At 35.3% G+C, this 18,760-nt stretch overlaps 1 pseudogene; it reads right to left on the bottom strand.

Moving 5' to 3' along the window:
* Window positions 1-292: 292 nt before the first annotated feature.
* LOC107855075 overlaps window positions 293-18,760 on the bottom strand; it is a 39,263-nt pseudogene continuing 20,795 nt past the window's right edge.

Here is an 18,760-nt window from a genome sequence, read left to right on the forward strand (position 1 = left end):
CATTATTAAGGTCTTAAGTATGCTATTTGTGAATTTCGCCCTGACATATTTTACTTTTAGCTCATTTTAAAATGGATGATTTTTACTTTTTTTGATAATATTTAATTTCAACTTTCCACATGACATGTTTAAGATCACAATATTAAAGAACATTTTGGTACATTTGACACAACTTTAATTTTAAAATCACAAAATTCAAAAATCTTCTTTACTTTCTTAAACTTCATACCAAATTAAAATAGGTCATTATATTTAAACGGAGGGAGCATATATTTTTTGTGATGAGGATGGTTTATCTTCTTCTAGCAACAGTTTCTCTTTGGGAACTAAAGTAGACAGTGGCAATAGGGAACCCATGTTGAAATTCAACACATACATAGAGACAATGCACAACAAAAATATAAATTAGAACGTACCTTCAACCATAGTTGTTCAAGTGTTGTGGAGAATCCTTTGTCAAAACTTTAATAAGAAAGAGGTAGAGAAGATATCTTAGAATCTTCTAGCCTAAACCTACCAAAGGTATACCAGAATGATGGACTCATATGCGTATTTATACGTAGACTAGTGGCTCTTAGGCAAATAACTTTAATCCTAGGGAGTTTCATACTTATTTCTTGCCATCAAAGAAATACCATATATGCATAACTTGAAGGAAAATTAATTGACTAATTTATAACTTTATTTGAGAGATAAGGTAAATTTTTTAACAAAAATATGTGGGTTATTAATACATAATATTGTACGTAATATTCTTACATTCTCCCACTTGACCCACATATCAAAATTAGCCAATCCTTTATGAGTGAAAATAAAAAATATAGTCATAAACATATATTCACTCAACTTATTAAAGGGCAGCCCGGTGCACTAAAGTTTCCTCTACGAGCAAGGTCCATGGAAGGGCTCCACTACATGGGTGTATTGTACGCAGCTTTACCTTACATAAATACATATTCACTCAACTTATTAGTTATGCAAAAATCATTTTTGTCAAGAATATATTAATACACGAATCATGACAGTCATGATCTTAATCAAACACTTCCTTCCATGTATTACGAAGTACAATATGTTCAAAATAAAGTGTCCAACAACTTTATAAATGAGCTTAATATAAGTCATTCAGAGTCCAACTTTATTGAATTCAGTGATCGCTTTATAATACATGAAAATCAAAATGCACACGTTTATGTATAACAAAACTGATAATGTCTAGACAAATTATTAGAGAACAGAACAAGACTACAATAAGTTACTAAGTCCCATATGGGTCGCATGATCCTTGAAAACATTAGTTAGTAAACCTTTAGTTATAGGATCAACAATCGTTAACGTAGTTCTAACATGTTTAAAACTCATATCTTGCTTCTGGAGATAATCTCTAACCATCAAATACTCAATGTCGATGTGCTTACTTCGGATGCCACTCTTAGTATTCTTTAAAAAGCACATTATAGCTGAATTATCACAAAATAATCTTAATGGACTCAAAATAGAATCGACAACTTTAAGACCTGAAGTAAAGTTCTTCAATCATAACACCTATGATATAGCTTCATAGCAAGCTTTAAATTCAACTTTCATTGTGGATGTTACAATAATGGTTTGCTTAATATTTCTCCAAGACAAAGCACCTATAACAAGAAGAAAAATATATCCAAAAGTAGCTTTACCACTATATTTGCATCCACTCAAATTGGAGTCTGAATACCCAATGACTTTCAATGAGTCAGAATATCTGTATATAAGCTTAAGATCCTTGAATCATTGTAAATACCTCAAAATTCACTCATCAGCTTTCCAGTGATTAGTACTAGGGTTACTTTGATATCTGTCAAGCATTCCTACTATAAAGACAATATAAGGTCTAGTACAGACTTGTGCATACATAAGACTACTAATAAGTGAAGCATATGAAATGCCCTTTATTTTATCTTCTTTCAATGCATTTTGTGGGCATTGATTCAATAAGAATTTGTCACCTTTAATGGTAGGTGCTGCTATAGGTGAATAGTTTTTCATTCCTTATCTTTTCAAAGTTCTTTCAATGTAGGCTCTTTGAGATAATTCAAGCAATCATTGGGATCTATTTCTATGAATCTTTATACCAATGACATATGAGGCTTCACCTGTATTCTCCATTTTAAAATTCTTGATAAGAAACTATTTCATCTTGTACAACAACTCCAAATCATTACTAGCAAGTAAAATGTCATCCACATATAGGACTAGAAAAATATATTTACTCTCACTTATCTGAAGGTATATATATTGATCATGATATTCTTCGTAAATCCAAATGAAGAAATAACATTATGAAATTTAATATACCATTAACGAAAAACCTATTTTTGTCCATAAATAGATTTATTCAACATGAAAACAAGGTTACTTTAATCCTTCAGGTTGATGCATGTATACCTTCTTTTCAATATATCTATTCAAAAAATCCATTTTCACATTCATTTAGTGTAGCTCTAAATCAAAATAATCTACTAATTCCATGATTATTATTAATGAGTCCTTCTTTGATAAAGAAGAGAATGTGTAACACTATGAATTTTCGGTCCTTGAATATTTCTAAAATTTTATCCTTATTGTCCTGACTACGACTCCCCTTACAATTCATAAGGAGTCTTAACGGGTCCTAGGGAACCAATTATATCCTATATAGTGTGTGTGTGTGGCTGAGTTCTGTTCTAAGTATGAGTGGCTCACTACGATCCGTAAGGACTCATTATAAGTCATGGTATGTAAATCATAGGATGTCCAGTGTATACCCTAAATGGGTTCTGTGTTGACTACGACTTGACACTACAAGTCATAGGGTCTCACTAAAGGTCATGGTATACAAGTTGTCAGGTAAATAGTATGTGCTCCAGATGACACTGTCTTGGCAATGACTCATGGAGACGAGTCATAAAGAGTCATCATGAGACCCGTAATGACTTATGGTTATTTTCTAGATTTTAAATGAGGGAATTTTAGATATTTTACTCTTATCCCAATAATAGACCATGATCTATAAACATAATTGGGGGCCCTATTTTCATTGATAACATGCTCTAAACATTCTTTCTTCTCTCTCAAGCATCCATACTTCAAGAAGTGGGCTAAGGAGAGCTTCAAGGGTTGAATTCTCTCCATAATCTTGGGTATTTTAGGCATGTTACTCTTCTTTAACTGCTAATTTATTAAAACATACATATTAAAGTGTTGTTCGTATAGTATTGATGTTGGTTTTGAAACATGGGTTGAGGGTTCTGAATAACTATTGTTTATGTGGTGTTTCATGTTTGTCCCTGCATGGGTTACGTTAAGAAATCAATTTGATGCATGGGTATGGTGAATAAATTAAGGGATTGTGATTCCCCAAATTTGTGACTTTTGAAGTGGTTATGACCTCAGCCCCATATTGTGAAATTGATTTTTGAATATGAAATGTATACATATGGAACTACTCTTGAACTATTGCATAAAGTGAAAAGTTAATAAAGTATAATGATTTTGAAATTGAACCTTACGGGGTTGTGTGATTCCCTAAGCTAATATATAATTAAACTAAAGGGGCTATGAATGTTCCTCAATAATGAAATTATTTCGGCATGTTGATATTACCTTGCAAGTGTAGTTAGTATGACGATACCAACAATGTATGTCTGAATGTGTATCATGGTTCAATGAATGAAAATATGTGTTAATTGTTCTAATTGGACTTAAAAGAGGGTCGTGTAGCTGAGTCATGAAAGTGGAAGTCCCGAGGGATCAATATTGGAAACCACGATTGCTGACGCAAGGGTCTATATGATTGGGTAGTCCAAGTCCCCCTTATTATTATTATTATATGATTGGGAGGTTCCTGTCCCCACATAATATTACATGATTTGGTGCTTAAGTCAACTTGATATTTTGGGAGGTTCGAGTCCCCCATAATGCATATGTATACTCTATGATTCTTGTGACCACATCCACTGGGGCCCTACCAGCTGGGAGAGAGATAGCCCCACATAGCCCATGAGTGCCTTCTTATGTTATAACGGTTGAGCTACACAATTCAGACTAAATTTTTAAAAATTCTTGCTAAGTCTTGTCCTACCTCGGTACATGATATATATATATATACACATATATATGTATATACATATATATATATATATATATGTAATTGCATATAATTATGTGTATTGGATTTAGGACTGGTTTTGAATTATTATTCATAATATTATTTTATCCCCTATCCTTGAGGTACATGCTAGTGCTCTAACCACTAGCCATCTCCGGGCGTTTTTTTCCCACGTGATGCAGGTATCAGAGATACCTCTACTTTTCCTATGCAGAGTTAGGTGGATCATCTCAGCTCGTCAGTTTTATTATGGTAAAGTTCCAAGCTTCCATTCTCCGGAAGACTTATAAAATTCATCAATTCCTTTCATAGACTAGAGTTGAGAGTTTATATTATCATTAACATTATCATTGTTATTATCATCTATCACAGTCGGGGACATGTCCCAACCAAGACTATTTTTTTGTTTTTTTGCTAGAAGGCTTTATTGGATTATTGTGGACTTAGGTGATATTGGTCGGTTGTTTTGGACGGTCAATAGTTATCTGGTTATGGACATATCCTTTATTCTTTAAAATTTTCTTGTTATATATTTGGAATTCATCTAACATTGGGGATATTGTGTTGTTTGTGTAGGTGTAGGGGTGGTCTTCGGTCCATGGTGGACTTGAAATGCCCGTCACGATCTGGCCCTGGTTTGGATCATGACAAAGATGGTACCAGATTCTAGGTTTGGTGTCATTGGGTGTCCATAAAATTGTGTCAAGTAGAGTCTCTTTTATAGGTGTGCAGTATGCCATACTTATAAGGGGGAGGCTACGAGGGATTTAGGAATGTTTCCCTTTCTTTTTGTTATATTTTGAGCTATAGAGTCTAAGGTGTTGAATCTCGTCTAATCCTTCTATGTTCTTTTTTTAGATTATTCCTTCTAGAAGATTTGATATTCACAAAAACTTTTCTGTCCCGTATGAGGATAATGTGGATGGAGTTCGTCCTACTTAAGGAGTTCAAACTCGGTCTAGGGTCGCTGCTTCTGATTGCCCTAGTGGAGCTCTACTAGTTCCCCCTATTTTTCCCCAGGCACCTCAAACTAGTGTGACTAATGCTGAGTTTTGCTAGTCAATTCATTTTCTTACCTAGTTTGTGGCCTCCCAAACTGAGAATGTTGCTTCTATTGCTCATCCTCCAAGGCCACTAGAGTGGTCCAATTTATGAGGTTGATCCTCCTACTTTTACTAGTTCAGAAGATCCTCAAAAATTTATTAATGAGATGAAAAAGATTTTTTGAGTGATGCATGCTACTGATGTGGAGGGTGTGGAGTTCGTCACTTACCAATTAAAAGATGTGGTATATAAGTGGTATAAGGAGTAGGATCAGTCTAGTTGTAATGATGTTGAGTCCACCTTGTGGGATGATTTCTCTAGTTCTTTCCTTGACCACTTCTTTCCTCAGGAGTTGAGGGAGGCAAAGGTTGAGGAATTCATAAATTTGAAGTAAGAAAGGATGACAGTGAAGGTGTATGCTTTGAAGTTTCACCAGCTGTCTCATTATGCTTTGGAGATGGTGTACTCTATGAGATCTTGAATGAGCAAATTTTCTTTTGGATTTTCCTGGGATTTGGTATTGGAATGCAAAGCTGCTCTATTGAATAGGACATGGACATTTCCAGGTTAGTGTGTACATACAGCAGGTTGAGAAGGAAAAAAAGAAGCAGGTTGAGATAAGTGAAAGAAAGAATAAAAAGTTTTAATATTCAGTCAGGATGGAAGTCAGTAGAAGAGTTGTAAAGACGCTGGAAAATGGTCTAAGAATAAATAAGGAAATTATGGTTCTTACTTTACGGCTAGTGATCCTTATCCTAAGCCATCGGGTGATCATCATTTTCAGAATAGTATGGGTCCCAGGGCACAGGGTGCCATCCTCAAGCTAGTGGGGATCAATTAGCTCCATCGTATCCCCCTTGTAGATTTTATGGTTAGGTTTACCATGGTGTTTGTACAGAGGGGAGTAACAAGTGCTTTAAATGTGGTTAGATTGGTCATAAGCAGAGGGATTGTCCTTCTAAGGTTTCTTCTGAGGAAAATAAAATTCTTATTGCTAATTCATCAACTCTGAACCAAAAGGTGTTGCTTCTACTTCTAGCTCTGGCACTAGTTCCAACTTTCTTACGCACTTGCTACTGACTAGGATTCTAAGGCATCTCCTGATGTTGTTGCTAGTATGCTTAAAATTTTCTCACGTGATGTATATTGTCTTCTTGATACCAATTCTACTCTCTCTTAGGTGACCCCTTATGTGGCTATCCATTTTAGTTTTGACCTTGAGTGTATTTCGGATCCCTTCTCTGTGTCACCTCAATGAGTGACTCTATTGTGGCTAGAAGGGTCTATAAGGGTTGTGTGATGTCATTCTACGGCACCGAGACATTGGTATATTTGATAGAATTATACATATTAGACTTTGATGTGATTTTGAGGATGTATTGGTAGCAGTCATGCTATGGGTCTCTTGATTGTCAGACTCAAAGGGTCAGTTTCCATTTCCCAAATGAGCCGGTGATCGAGTGGGAAGGTAGTTCCCTAGTACCTAAGGGAAGGCTCATTTCATATCTTAGAGCCCATAAATTGGTTTCTAAGGGGTGCCTTTATCCCTTAATGCATGTTAAAGATTCTAGATCCAAAGGTCCTTCTTTGCAGACTGTCCCTATGGTCTGTAATTTTTTCAAGGTGTTCCTTGATGATCTTCTTGGTGTTTCTCTCGATAGGAAAATTGATTTTGGAATTGATCTTCTTTCGGACACTCATCCTGTTTCTATCCCTCCTTATAGAATGACTCCGAATAAGTTGAAAGAACTTAAGGAGCAGTTGAAAGATCTTCTTAATAAGGGTTTTATCTACCCTAGTGTGTCTCCGTGGGGTGTTCATATTCTTTTATGCATAAGAAGGATGGGTCCCTTAGGATGTGTATTGATTACAGCAAATTGAACAAGGTGACCGTGAAGAATATGTACCCCCTTCTGAGAATTGATGACTTGTTGTGCTAAGTTCTTTTCTAAGATTGATCTCCAGTCGGGTTACCATCAGTTGAAGATTAGGGAAGTGGATATCCCTAAGACTGCTTTTCAAATCCGATATAGTAATTTTGAGTTTTTGGTGATGTCCTTTGGTTTGATCAATGCCCCGGCAACATTCATGGAATTTATGAATTGGATTTTTCATTAGTTCTTGGATTTATTAGTGATCGTGTTTATTTATGATATTTTGGTGTATTTAAAAAATAAGGTGAATCATGTCGATCACCTTTGTTTAGTGTTATAGACCCTTAGAGAGCAGTAGTTATATGCTAAATTCTCTAAGTGTGAGTTTTGGTTGAATTCTATGGCTTATCTGGGACATGTTTTTTCTATTGAACGGATCATAGTAGATCCATGGAAGGTTTCAGTGGTTAAGGAGTGGCCTAGATCTATGACTCCAACCGACATTTGAAGCTTCTTGGGTTTAGCCAGTTATTATAGAAGGTTTATTGGGAGTTTCTCTTCTATTCTTTCCCTGTTGACTAAGTTGACTCAAAAAAAGGTAAAATTCTTATAGTCTGGGGCCTGACCATATAGGGGAGAGTTGGCCCCATATAGCCTATGGAGGCCTTTTTATGTGATGATGGTTGAGCTACATAATCCAGGCTAAATTTTTAAAGGTTCATGCTAGGCCTTGTTTCTTAACCCGGCATGTGATATATATATATATATATATATATATATATATATATATATATATATAATTTCATATGATTATGTGTATTGGATTTTGGACTTATTTTGAATTAATATTCATGACATTATTTTATCTCCTATCCCTGAGTTATATGCTAGCGCTCGAACCGCTAACCGTCGTCGAACGTTGTATCCCCACGTGATGTAGGTACTGAAGATACCTCTACTTTTTCTGCGTAGAGTTAGGTGGATCGGCTCTGCTCGTTGGTTCATTGTGGTAAAGTGGTGAGCTTCCATCCTCCCAAAAACTTTGAAATTTCATCAGTTTCTTTCATAGATTAGAATTGAGAGTTTACATTATCATTATCATTGTCATATGTCAAAGTTGGGGACATGTCCCGATCAAGACTGGTTTTTAGTTCTTGTGTTAGTAGGCTTTGTTGGATTACTGTGGACTTGTGTGATATTGGTCGATTGTTTTGGTCGGTCACTGGTTATCGGTTATAGATATATCCTTTATTTATTAAAATTATATTGTTATATGTTCGGAATTCATCATTGGAGATATTATGTTATTTGGTTAGGTGCAGGGGGTGGTCTCCAATCCATGGTGGACTTGAGATGCCCATCATGGTCAGGCCTTAGTTCGAGTCGTAACAAAAGGTTTCATAGTATCAATACCTTCTATTTGAGTGAAATCCTTGGCTACAAGTCTAGCTTTATATTGTTCGAGACTACCAGATGGGTCTATTTTGATTTTATAAACCCATTTAGATACTATAGTAGAGACTCTTTTTTATATTCAATGAGATTTCAACTTTATTTTTAGCCATAGATTCCATCTCCTTTTTCATGGAATCATACCAAAGAATGAAATTTTCTCTACTCATGGCTTGTGAAAAATAACATGGATTAACTTTTAGTTCAATATTATAACTAGACTCTTGAAGATATACAACATAGTCACTAGAAATTGTTGGTCTAGGAACTCTGGAGGATCTTCTAACTTCCACTTGTTGAGATGCTCCTTCAACAATGGGTTCAGGTAAGGCGGAATGTTCTTCATGTGGTTCATCAAGTGGTGGTGATTCTTAAACTTGTTGCTCTTCAGGTAATTCATGAGAATTTAACTGATGTGCATTCAAGTTTTTAATATATAATGGTACCATAAGTGGTTCCCTTATCTCTTTTAGTTCCACCACTTACGTTTACCAACTTTCACTTACTTCATGTTCCTTAATAAATTTAGCATTTCCAGCCTCAATAATTTTAGGAGAATAAGAAGTACAATAAAATCTAAATCCTTTAGAGTTAATCACATACCCTATAAAGAAATGGCTTATTGTTCATTCATCCAACTTTTTTAAATGTGGCTTGTAAGTCCTCACTTTAGTTGGACATCCCCAAACGTGTAAGTGACTTAAACTAGGCTTTCATCATTTAAATAATTCAAAAGGTGTCTTGGGGACAATATTGTATGAAGCCCTATTTAAAATATGCATAGCAGTCTTAAGGGTTCATTTCATAAGGATAAAGATAAAGTTGATATGCTAATCATGCTTCTTACCATGTCCATTAATGTTTGGTTTCTTCTTTCCGCCATAATATTTTGTTGTGGTATTCCTGGCATGATATATTGTGCAATATACCTTTTTTCAAGAAACTCAAGAAATGGACCTTTAACTTGTCGACCTTTAACTTGTCTATTTTCTGTGTACCTACCATAATATTCTCGACCCCTATCAGACCTTACAATTTTGATCTGAGCTCAAGTTTGTTTCTCTACTTCTATTTTAAAAATTTTAAAAGCATCAAGTGCTTCTAATTTATTAAACAAAAGATAGAGATACAAATATCTTGAATAGTCAACAATAAATAAGATAAAATATATCTCACTATTCAAGCAAGGGGTAGGAAAAGGTCCACAAATATCTGTATGTCTGATCTCAAGAAATTGAGCACTCTTTTTAGCACCTTTAGTGGATTTGTTGATCTGCTTACCTTTTATGCAGTCCACACAAGTTCCAAAGTTAGAAAAATTAGGAGCTCCAATGACTCCATCATTAACTAACCTTTTGATTTCTTCAATAGAGATATGTCCCAATATCTAGTGCCAAAGACTTAATGCATTCTTATTTATAATACTTAGCTTAGTGACAATTTCTTTATCATACAGAGCTATGACATTACATTCAATCATGGGGGCTATCTCAAATTTAAATAATTTTTCATACAAATAAAAGATTTTCAAAAGTTTAATTGTAGACAAATAAAAATTAAAATCATAACCAGCTATTGATAGTCTAGAAAGGGAAATTAAATTTCTAGAATGCGATGCAACATAAAAAGTATTTTCTAAATCTAATTGAAAATCATCTATTAAATGAGCTTATAAGTTCCTATTCCTTCCACGTGTGATGAAGTCCTATTGTTAGAAAAAATATTTTATTCACTTTCTATCGATTTTCTTGGAGTTAGAAAATCCTATATGGTTTTGGTAATATGAGTTACAAAACCATAATTAATTAACCATGTATTAGCTGAAACTTTAATGAAATTAGATTCATAACATAGAAAGGTAAGATTACCTTTATTCTAGGGCTATTTCTTGTATTTGATGCAATCTTTCTTTTAGTGTCTCTTCTTTCTACAGAAACGGCAAGTGGCTTTGTCAAGATTGTTCTTCTTTATAGGAACACTTTTACCCTTTATTGCATTTTTCTTATCATGAGTCACTAAATTAACATTTTTGAGTGTCTCATATTTCAATCTCTCCTCTTCTTGCACACACATAGTCAAGAGTTCACTTATTGACCATTTATCTTTATATATGTGGTAACATATCTTGACTAAACCATATTTCATAGGAAGAGAGTTGAGAATAAAAGGCATAAGAAATGATGCAGACATATCAACCTCAAGTGACTTGAGTTCAACAACAATATCTCTAATCTTCATAATGTGCTTACGCACTGTATGACTTTTATTAAATGTCATACTTAAGAGCCTCTTCATAAGGGTACTGGCCAATGTCTTGTCAGAGCTTATAAATTGTTCATCAATTGCCTTCATATAAGCTTTGACATTGTTTTTGTAAGGGGGTAGAACCCCTAATGCTTTAGCTTATACGATCCTGTATGAGCATTAAGCTCAAGCGATTAGATTGCTTCACCACTCATAAGATGCCTTAGCCTCTGGTGTACTTGATTCTGTGGGCTTAGGTAGTTCTTCCACATGAAATGTCAGATTCATATCCAAACACCCTAAAGTGAGAAGGACTTTCTCCTTCCATTTAGTAAAGTTGTCTTCAGACATAATTCGAGCATTTTTTGTTAAATAGAGTGGTAGGAAAAGTTGTTTTAACTGCAAAACAAGGATACACATACATAAGCTATGAAATAATAACCATCAAAATGAATCTCATAAATACCGATTCTTAAGCATAATTGACAAACCATGGCTAATCCAATAACTATATTGATTTAAGCATGGTTGCACTTAGAGATAATTAATTACAAACTCAAAGAAAATATTTCAAGTAACTATAGCATATTCACAAAGTAGATTAATGAGACAAGTTATACTCCATAAGTCATTATCTTAAGTGAATAGTGAGAACTCATTGAACAGATTCGTACAATGAACTATTTGTGAATATAACAAAACACTAAACAACATAGTAAAAGTTGATTTTGATACCACATGTTAAATTTTAACACATACACAGAGCCAATGCAAATTTTAACACATACACAGAGCCAATGCACAACGAAAAAATTAATAGGAACATACCTTCAACCATCATTGTTCAAGTGTTGTGGAGAACCCTATGTCAAAACTTTAATAAGATAGAGGTAGAGAAGAGACCTTAGAATCTTCTAGCCTATGCCTATCAAATGTATGCTAGACTAATGGAGTCACATGCGTATTTATAGGTAGGCTAGAGATTCTTAGGTAAATAACTTTAAACTTAGGGAATTTTATAGTTATTTCTTTCCATCAATGGAATACTATATATGCATAACTTAGATGAAAATTAATGGACTGATTTATTACTTTACTTGGGAGATAAGGTAAATTTCTTACCAAAAAGATATGAGTCATTAATATGTAATATTCTTACAACCCAATCCACTCTCTGCTGCAAATCTTCAAGTGTTAAATTTTCCCTTGTTGCTGGTGGTTTCACTATTTGCCTTCCTTTATTTTGCTTGTACAATAGAATACATAACGGTGAATTTTAATCATTGGCTTCTAGCTCTCGTACTCACTATCTTTTTTCTTGTATGATTTGAATTTATATGTGTCAAATTTTCACGACCCAACTTTTCAGGTCATGATGGCACCTACCATAACCCATCAGAATGCAAGCCAACCTGTAGTCCGAAACGGATAGTAACAGACTACTCAATAACATAAGAAAAATACTGCAGAATACATGAAATAAAGATCAATACATCGATGAATCCCAAAATCTTGTGGTATCAGTACAAGAGCTTCTAAACATAATAGGAGTACAAAAGTGATATATCAAGGAGAAATACACTGATTTAACTTACCTCTAAATACAACTTCGAGGCTAGTCTAATACATAAGAGAGAGATAAGTAACACTCCGAACGGAAGAAGGTCACTTTAAGTCTCCGAATCAGGGCTACTCCACTGTAATGCCCCGCAAAATCCTCTTCTATTCTGAGCCGTAGAGCGTATTTGGTAAAGCAAAAATCCGAGTCAAAATATTTTAGAAATATCCTCCCAAGTATGAAATACTTTGAATCATGTGGAAATCTATTTGATCATGAATTAAGATCATAGAGGTCCCCTAAATCATGGTCGAGTTGAAAATTTTTCTATCGTTCAAATTTTAGTGACTGTAAAAATTTAGGTCAACTACAATCGACCATTAATCCTTGTATATATCTAATTAGAGGACCTACTATATATCAAATGAAATATATTTGAATTACCTTTCCAACGATATCAATTTCATCAAAAACCGATATCTGAGCAAAGAGTTATACCCATTTTACTCCAGCATGTCAATCTGGAAAAGGGTAAGGATGTTTCTGACGGCCTGTCACGTTTCTGACGACATTTCTGACGACCTCGTCACATTTTTTTGATGACATTTCTGACGATTTCGTCAGCCTTAGGCAAAAAAAAAAAATTTGACCTTTTTTTGACAACATTTCATGACGGCCTATCACGGGTCTGACGGCCTGTCACGGATGTCGTCATCTATTTTTTTCAGCAATTTAGAGACATTTTTGCAAGGATATTTTGGTCATTTTTGACCTTTTTTGAGCCTCTATAAATATGAGAACCCTCATTCAAACTCTAAATTCATCATTTTTCTCTTCTAATTCTCTCAAGAATATCTATCTAGGGTTTTATCAAGAACCTTAATCCTCCAAAAAATCATCTATAAATTCTTCAAGGTTTCTTCAAGAATCAAGTTTCTCATAGTTTGGGCTTCAAGGATTATTTATTACAAGTGCAGATAGAGTCTCAAGTATTAGGATTCATCCAATTTTAAAGGTTAAGGTATGTAGACGTTGATTCTTGAGTCCCTTTTATCTAAGAAGCTCAAGAACCCTTTTTAAAATTAAAAGATTTTTATTTTTATGAGTTAATGATTTGTATGAGTTGAAATTGGTGTTTAATGTGTTGTTGAGTTTTGATTTATGTGTTCCTACAAAATTTATGAGCTTTGACCCTAGTATGTGGAATTCATGTGATGTTTATGATAGATCCTCTTGAAGTTGTTTTTCCATGTGATCTGTTCATGACTTTAGGGTGTAGAAATGGTTGAATAAGTGAAGAATGTTCCCCATAGGTTTGATAAAGAGCTTAGGTGAAACATAAGAGCCATTATAGTATGTTGAATATGAAACTCCAAATTGTGAGCTAGTCCATGCATGCCTAGTGTTTAATAAAATGCCTTCGTGAGTGAAATGTGCCAAGATAGCATGAAATCCCCAAGTAGGTGTAAAATCGGTCATGTCTAGTGGTTGTTAAAAGACCCTAGTGACCAAGTTGGGGTATGTTGATTAAGTAATTACTTCCCACAGTTGTAGTTTCAGTATCTATCTTTAGAAATCAGGACTGTCAGATACAGTAATCCATCTCTATAAAGAACTCAAATAGTTCCATTGATTCATGGACCATCCCGTCAGATAGGCTTGGTCTCATATACAGATTCTTATTATCATATCTAGAGATCTTCCATCAGATAGGCTTGATCTCAATCTCAGACTGTGTTGAGTATTCTTATTATTATATCTAGAGATCTCCCATCAGATCGGCTTGATCTCCATCTCAGATCCTTTATTCTATTGAGTATTCTTGTTGTCAGATTTGGACATGATCATACTTATTATCATTGATAATAGTTTTCAAAATAATCTGTTAGAAAAGTTGATCTCTAATTCTGTCAGTCGAAAGTAATAAGCTCAAAGTTCAGTGCTTGATGTAAGCACATCCAGATCCTCAGTTATCAATATCAGATGATTCAGTGATTCAGTATCTTAGTTTCAGTAGTAAGTTCAATTTCAGTAAAGTGGTATTCGAGTTTCAGTATCTAGAGTTGCGATGATTGTGTTCATGTTCTATGCATTCATGTATGTGTTCTCATGCATTATTTTCATGATTATTCAGTTTAGATATTGTGCATACATGAACCCTTGCATTAGTCTACCCTGTCTACATACTCAGTACATTTCTGTACTGACGTATTTGCGTTATGGTATTTTATTTGACACCATAATTTCAGAGGCATAGGATCCAGAGTATCCTCAATAATTCAGTCCCAGTCAGCAGCAGTAGTAGTAAGTCCTCTTCTTTCGAGGACGAGTCTCAGTTTACTATTATTGTTTCAGACTTTGTTTATTTTCAGTTGATGGAGTTAGTTGGGGACATGTCCTATCAACTCCACAGTTCAGTCAGTTTAGAGGCTTTTCAAACGGATGTATTAGTATTCTATTTTCTGTATTATGAGTATTCATAGATGTATTGAACCTTATCGCTAGTTTTCACATTTATTTCTGATATTATGCAGTATACAAATATAGATATTAGTAAAGGGTTGGTTGTGGTCCTTTGGGGTCATAAGCATATTGTGACATCTTGGGATGGGATCTCGGGGCGTTACAAGCTTGGTATCAGAGCCTAAGGTTCAAGAGTATCCCAAGGAGTCTGAAAACCCACATCTAGTAGAGTCTTGTGCATGGGTGTGTAGAATGCCACATTTATGTACAAGAGGCTACATGATGTTCTTAGGAGTAGTTTCCCTTCTTTCAGTGATCGTTTCGTGCGAATGAGCATGAGCTCAAGTTGATCCTCAGTCTAATCCACTTCATTCTTTCATTTACAGAGTATGCCTCCTCGTAGAGATTTTGTCTGTGGGGTCGATGATCTTCCCCCTCAGCCAGTAGATCCTAAGAATGAGAGTGTGTCATATATAGAGTTTTAGGCCACTTTCCAGGTGCTAACCCAAGTATGACTAATGTTCATAGCAACCGTCAGGATGCAGTCCCTCCTCAGCAAGATGGGAATTCTACTGCAGCCAGGATTAGAAGCTTCACGAAAATGAACTCGCCTGAATTATTTGGGTCAGTAGTAGGTAAGGATCCACAGTTGTTTCTAGAGGAGGTGAAGAAGATCACCCATATTATGAATGTTTCTGAGGAGGAGAGTGTTCAGTTAGCATTTTATAGGTTGAAAGATATTGCTCATGATTGGGCAGTGATATGGGAGAAAAGTAGAGGGGAAAATACAGCTCCCATGACTTGGTTAGAGTTTTAGAGTGCCTTTCTAGATAGGTTTTTCCCGCTATAGGAGAGAGGCTAAGGTAGAATAGTTCATGAACCTAAGGCAAGGTTCCATGACCATGAAAGAGTATTGTCTTAAGGTTAACCAATTAGCTAAGTATGTTCCCGACGTGGTAGCTGACCCTAGAGCGAGTATGAGTAAGTTTTTGTCTGGGGTGTCGAGTTATGTGTTGAAAGAGTGTAGAGATGCCATGATCAATGGAGATATGGATCTTTCTAGGCTAATGATTCATGCACAACCAATTGAGGCAGATAAAATGAAAGAAAGAAAGAGAGTGAGTAAGAGAGGCAAGACAGATAGTCGTGGTTTCTTGCAGTCAGGGTCTCAAGGTGGTAGTAGTTCTCAGTATGGTCAAAGATTTTTAGTTCCATCTCCATCTTCAGCTAGTGTACTTGCACCTGTGTTTGGGGGTGTCAGATCTGAGGAAGCGCCAAGCTCCAAAGCCCAGAGTAGTGCTAGTGGTGTTCGTACCCATCCGCATTGTGGAGAGTGTGGTAGGTGCTAACAAGGTGTGTGTAGAGCCGGTAGTGATGTATGTTTTGCATGTGGTGAGCCAAGCCATAGAAGGTGAGAATGTAGAGAGATGACTCAAAGGGGTCGACTTTATGCGTTTCAGGATCACCTTGATCGGGAAGGATTCCCAAAAGTAGACCCAGGTATGTTATGATCCCTTCATCTTTATGACATGCATTGATAGATCCTTTTCTCCCATTTTGATCTTATATGTTATCATGAGTCATGCATGAGTTTTTGATCTTGATCGATCAATTACGACCCAGTCTGTAGGTGCCCCGCGCACCGCTCCAGTATTTCAGCGAAATGTGTTTAGAGGGACATAGAGTCCCAAGGGGGAGATACCCTATAGTATTATGATGTTGCATTCCATTAGATTCATCCTGATGCATGTTCAAATTTACTTTATGAAGTTAGCATCAATCATTGTCGCATTGTCAAGTCATGCTTTCAAAAGTGAGCTTAGCCGAACATTCATGTATTAGATATGCATATTTAGTAGAAAGAGTTCAGCTTGTCAGCGTGTGTTCAGTCGTATATTCATGAGATCATCCCAGTTATGAGTCCATGCATCAGATATGCATGTGTATTATGGGAATTTAGCTATGAGTATAATCAGTCGAGTATTCCATGCATCAGATATGCATGCCTAGTATGAGAACTCTATATGTCAGTTATTCCAGTTGCATATTCCTGATCTGAGATGTTTCCATTTCTTGAGTAAGTTCTGTTGATCCGTATTCTCAGTCTATCAAGTGACATTCAAGAACGAATGTTCTCAAGGGGGAGATAATGTAATGTCCCGCAAAATCCTCTTCCATTCTGAGACTTAGAGCGTATTTGGTAAAACGAAAATCCAAGTTAAAATGTTTCAGAAATATCCTCCCAAGTATGAAATACTTTGAATTGTGTGGGAATTTATTTGAGCATGAATTAAGATCATAGAGGCCCCCTAACTCATGGTCGAGTTAAAAACTTTCCAATCGTTCAAATTTTAGTGACTATCAAAATTTAGGTCAACTTTAATCGACTATTACTCCTTGTATATATCGAATTAGAGGACCTACTATATATCAAATAAAATCTCTTTGAATTATTTTTCTAAAGATACCAATTTCTTCAAAAACTGATATCGGAGCAAAGAATTATGCCCATTTTACTCCAGCATGTCAATCTGAAAAAGGGTGACGATGTTTCTGATGGCTGTCACGTTTCTGACGACATTTCTGACAACGTCGTCATATTTTTCTGATGACATTTCTGACGATTTCTTCAGACTTAGGTAGAAAATAAAAAATTTGACCTTTTTTTACTACATTTCGTGATGGCCTATCACGGGTCTGACGGTCTGTCACGAATATCGTCAGCTATTTTTTTCAACAATTTAGAGACGTTTTTGCAAGGATATTTTGGTCATTTCTGACCTTTCGTGAGCCTCTATAAATATGAGAACCCTCATTCAAACCCTAAATTCATCATTTTTCTCTTCCAATTCTCTCAAGAATGACTCTCTAGGGTTTTATCAAGAACCTTAATCCTCCAAAAAATCATCCATAAATTCTTCAAGGTTTCTTCAAAAATCAAGTTTCTCATAGAGTGGGCTTCAAGGATTATTTATTACAAATGCAGATAGAGTCTCAAGTATTAGGATTCATCCAATTTCAAAGGCTAAGGTATGTAGAAGTTGATTCTTGGGTCCCTTTCATCTAAGAAGATCAAGAACCCTTTTTAAAACTAAAATATTTTTATGTTTATGAGTTGTTAATGATTTGTATGAGTTGAAATTGGTGTTTAATGTGTTGTTGAGTTTTGATTTATGTGTTCCTACAAAATTTATGAGCTTTGACCCTAGTATGTGGAATTCATGTGATGTTTGTGATAGACCCTCTTGAAGTTGTTTTTTCATGTGATGTGTCATGACTTTTGGGTGTAGAAATGGTTGAATAAGTGAAGAATGTTCTCCATAGGTTTGATAAAGAGCTTAGGTGAAACATAAGAGCCATTATAGTATATTGAATATGAAACTCCAAATTGTGAGCTAGTCCATGCATGCCTAGAGTTTGATAAAATGCCTTAGTGAGTGAAATATGCCAAGATAGTATGAAATCCCCAAGTAGGTGTAAAATCAGTCATGTCTAGTGATTGTTGAAAGACCCTAGTGAACAAGTCGAGCTATGATGGTAGTAAATTCCCCGATTATGTGCTCTTTGATATATGCTATGTTTTTAATACATGTCAAGTAGTTAGTAAGTAAGTTGTGACATGATAGTATGAAGTTTCCCCAAGACATGTGATGCCCAAACAGGTGTCAAGACTGATATTGGTATGAATAACTTAATGTAAGACCTTCTTGAATGGGGTATAATCTAACAGCATGTTTTCTCTACGCTAGTATATGTTGATGATTTCTAAATGCTTAAAGTGACTCTGTAGTAATTGTGGTGAAGAATAGAGGTTTGCGATCCTTATACTTGAGGTGATATCTTAATGAACGCTTGTGACGATGCATGAATGATTGTGATGATGAATGAATGATTATGCTTTACTTTTACGCTATCGAGTCCTGGAGGTATTTATACCCGACAATCGAGCTGTTGTCTAGAGCCCGTGTCAGTTTCTCGATAACTCCAATCAAGCCATGA

Source organism: Capsicum annuum, chromosome 1, assembly GCF_002878395.1.
Source record: "Capsicum annuum cultivar UCD-10X-F1 chromosome 1, UCD10Xv1.1, whole genome shotgun sequence".
Taxonomy (NCBI): Eukaryota; Viridiplantae; Streptophyta; class Magnoliopsida; order Solanales; family Solanaceae; genus Capsicum; species Capsicum annuum.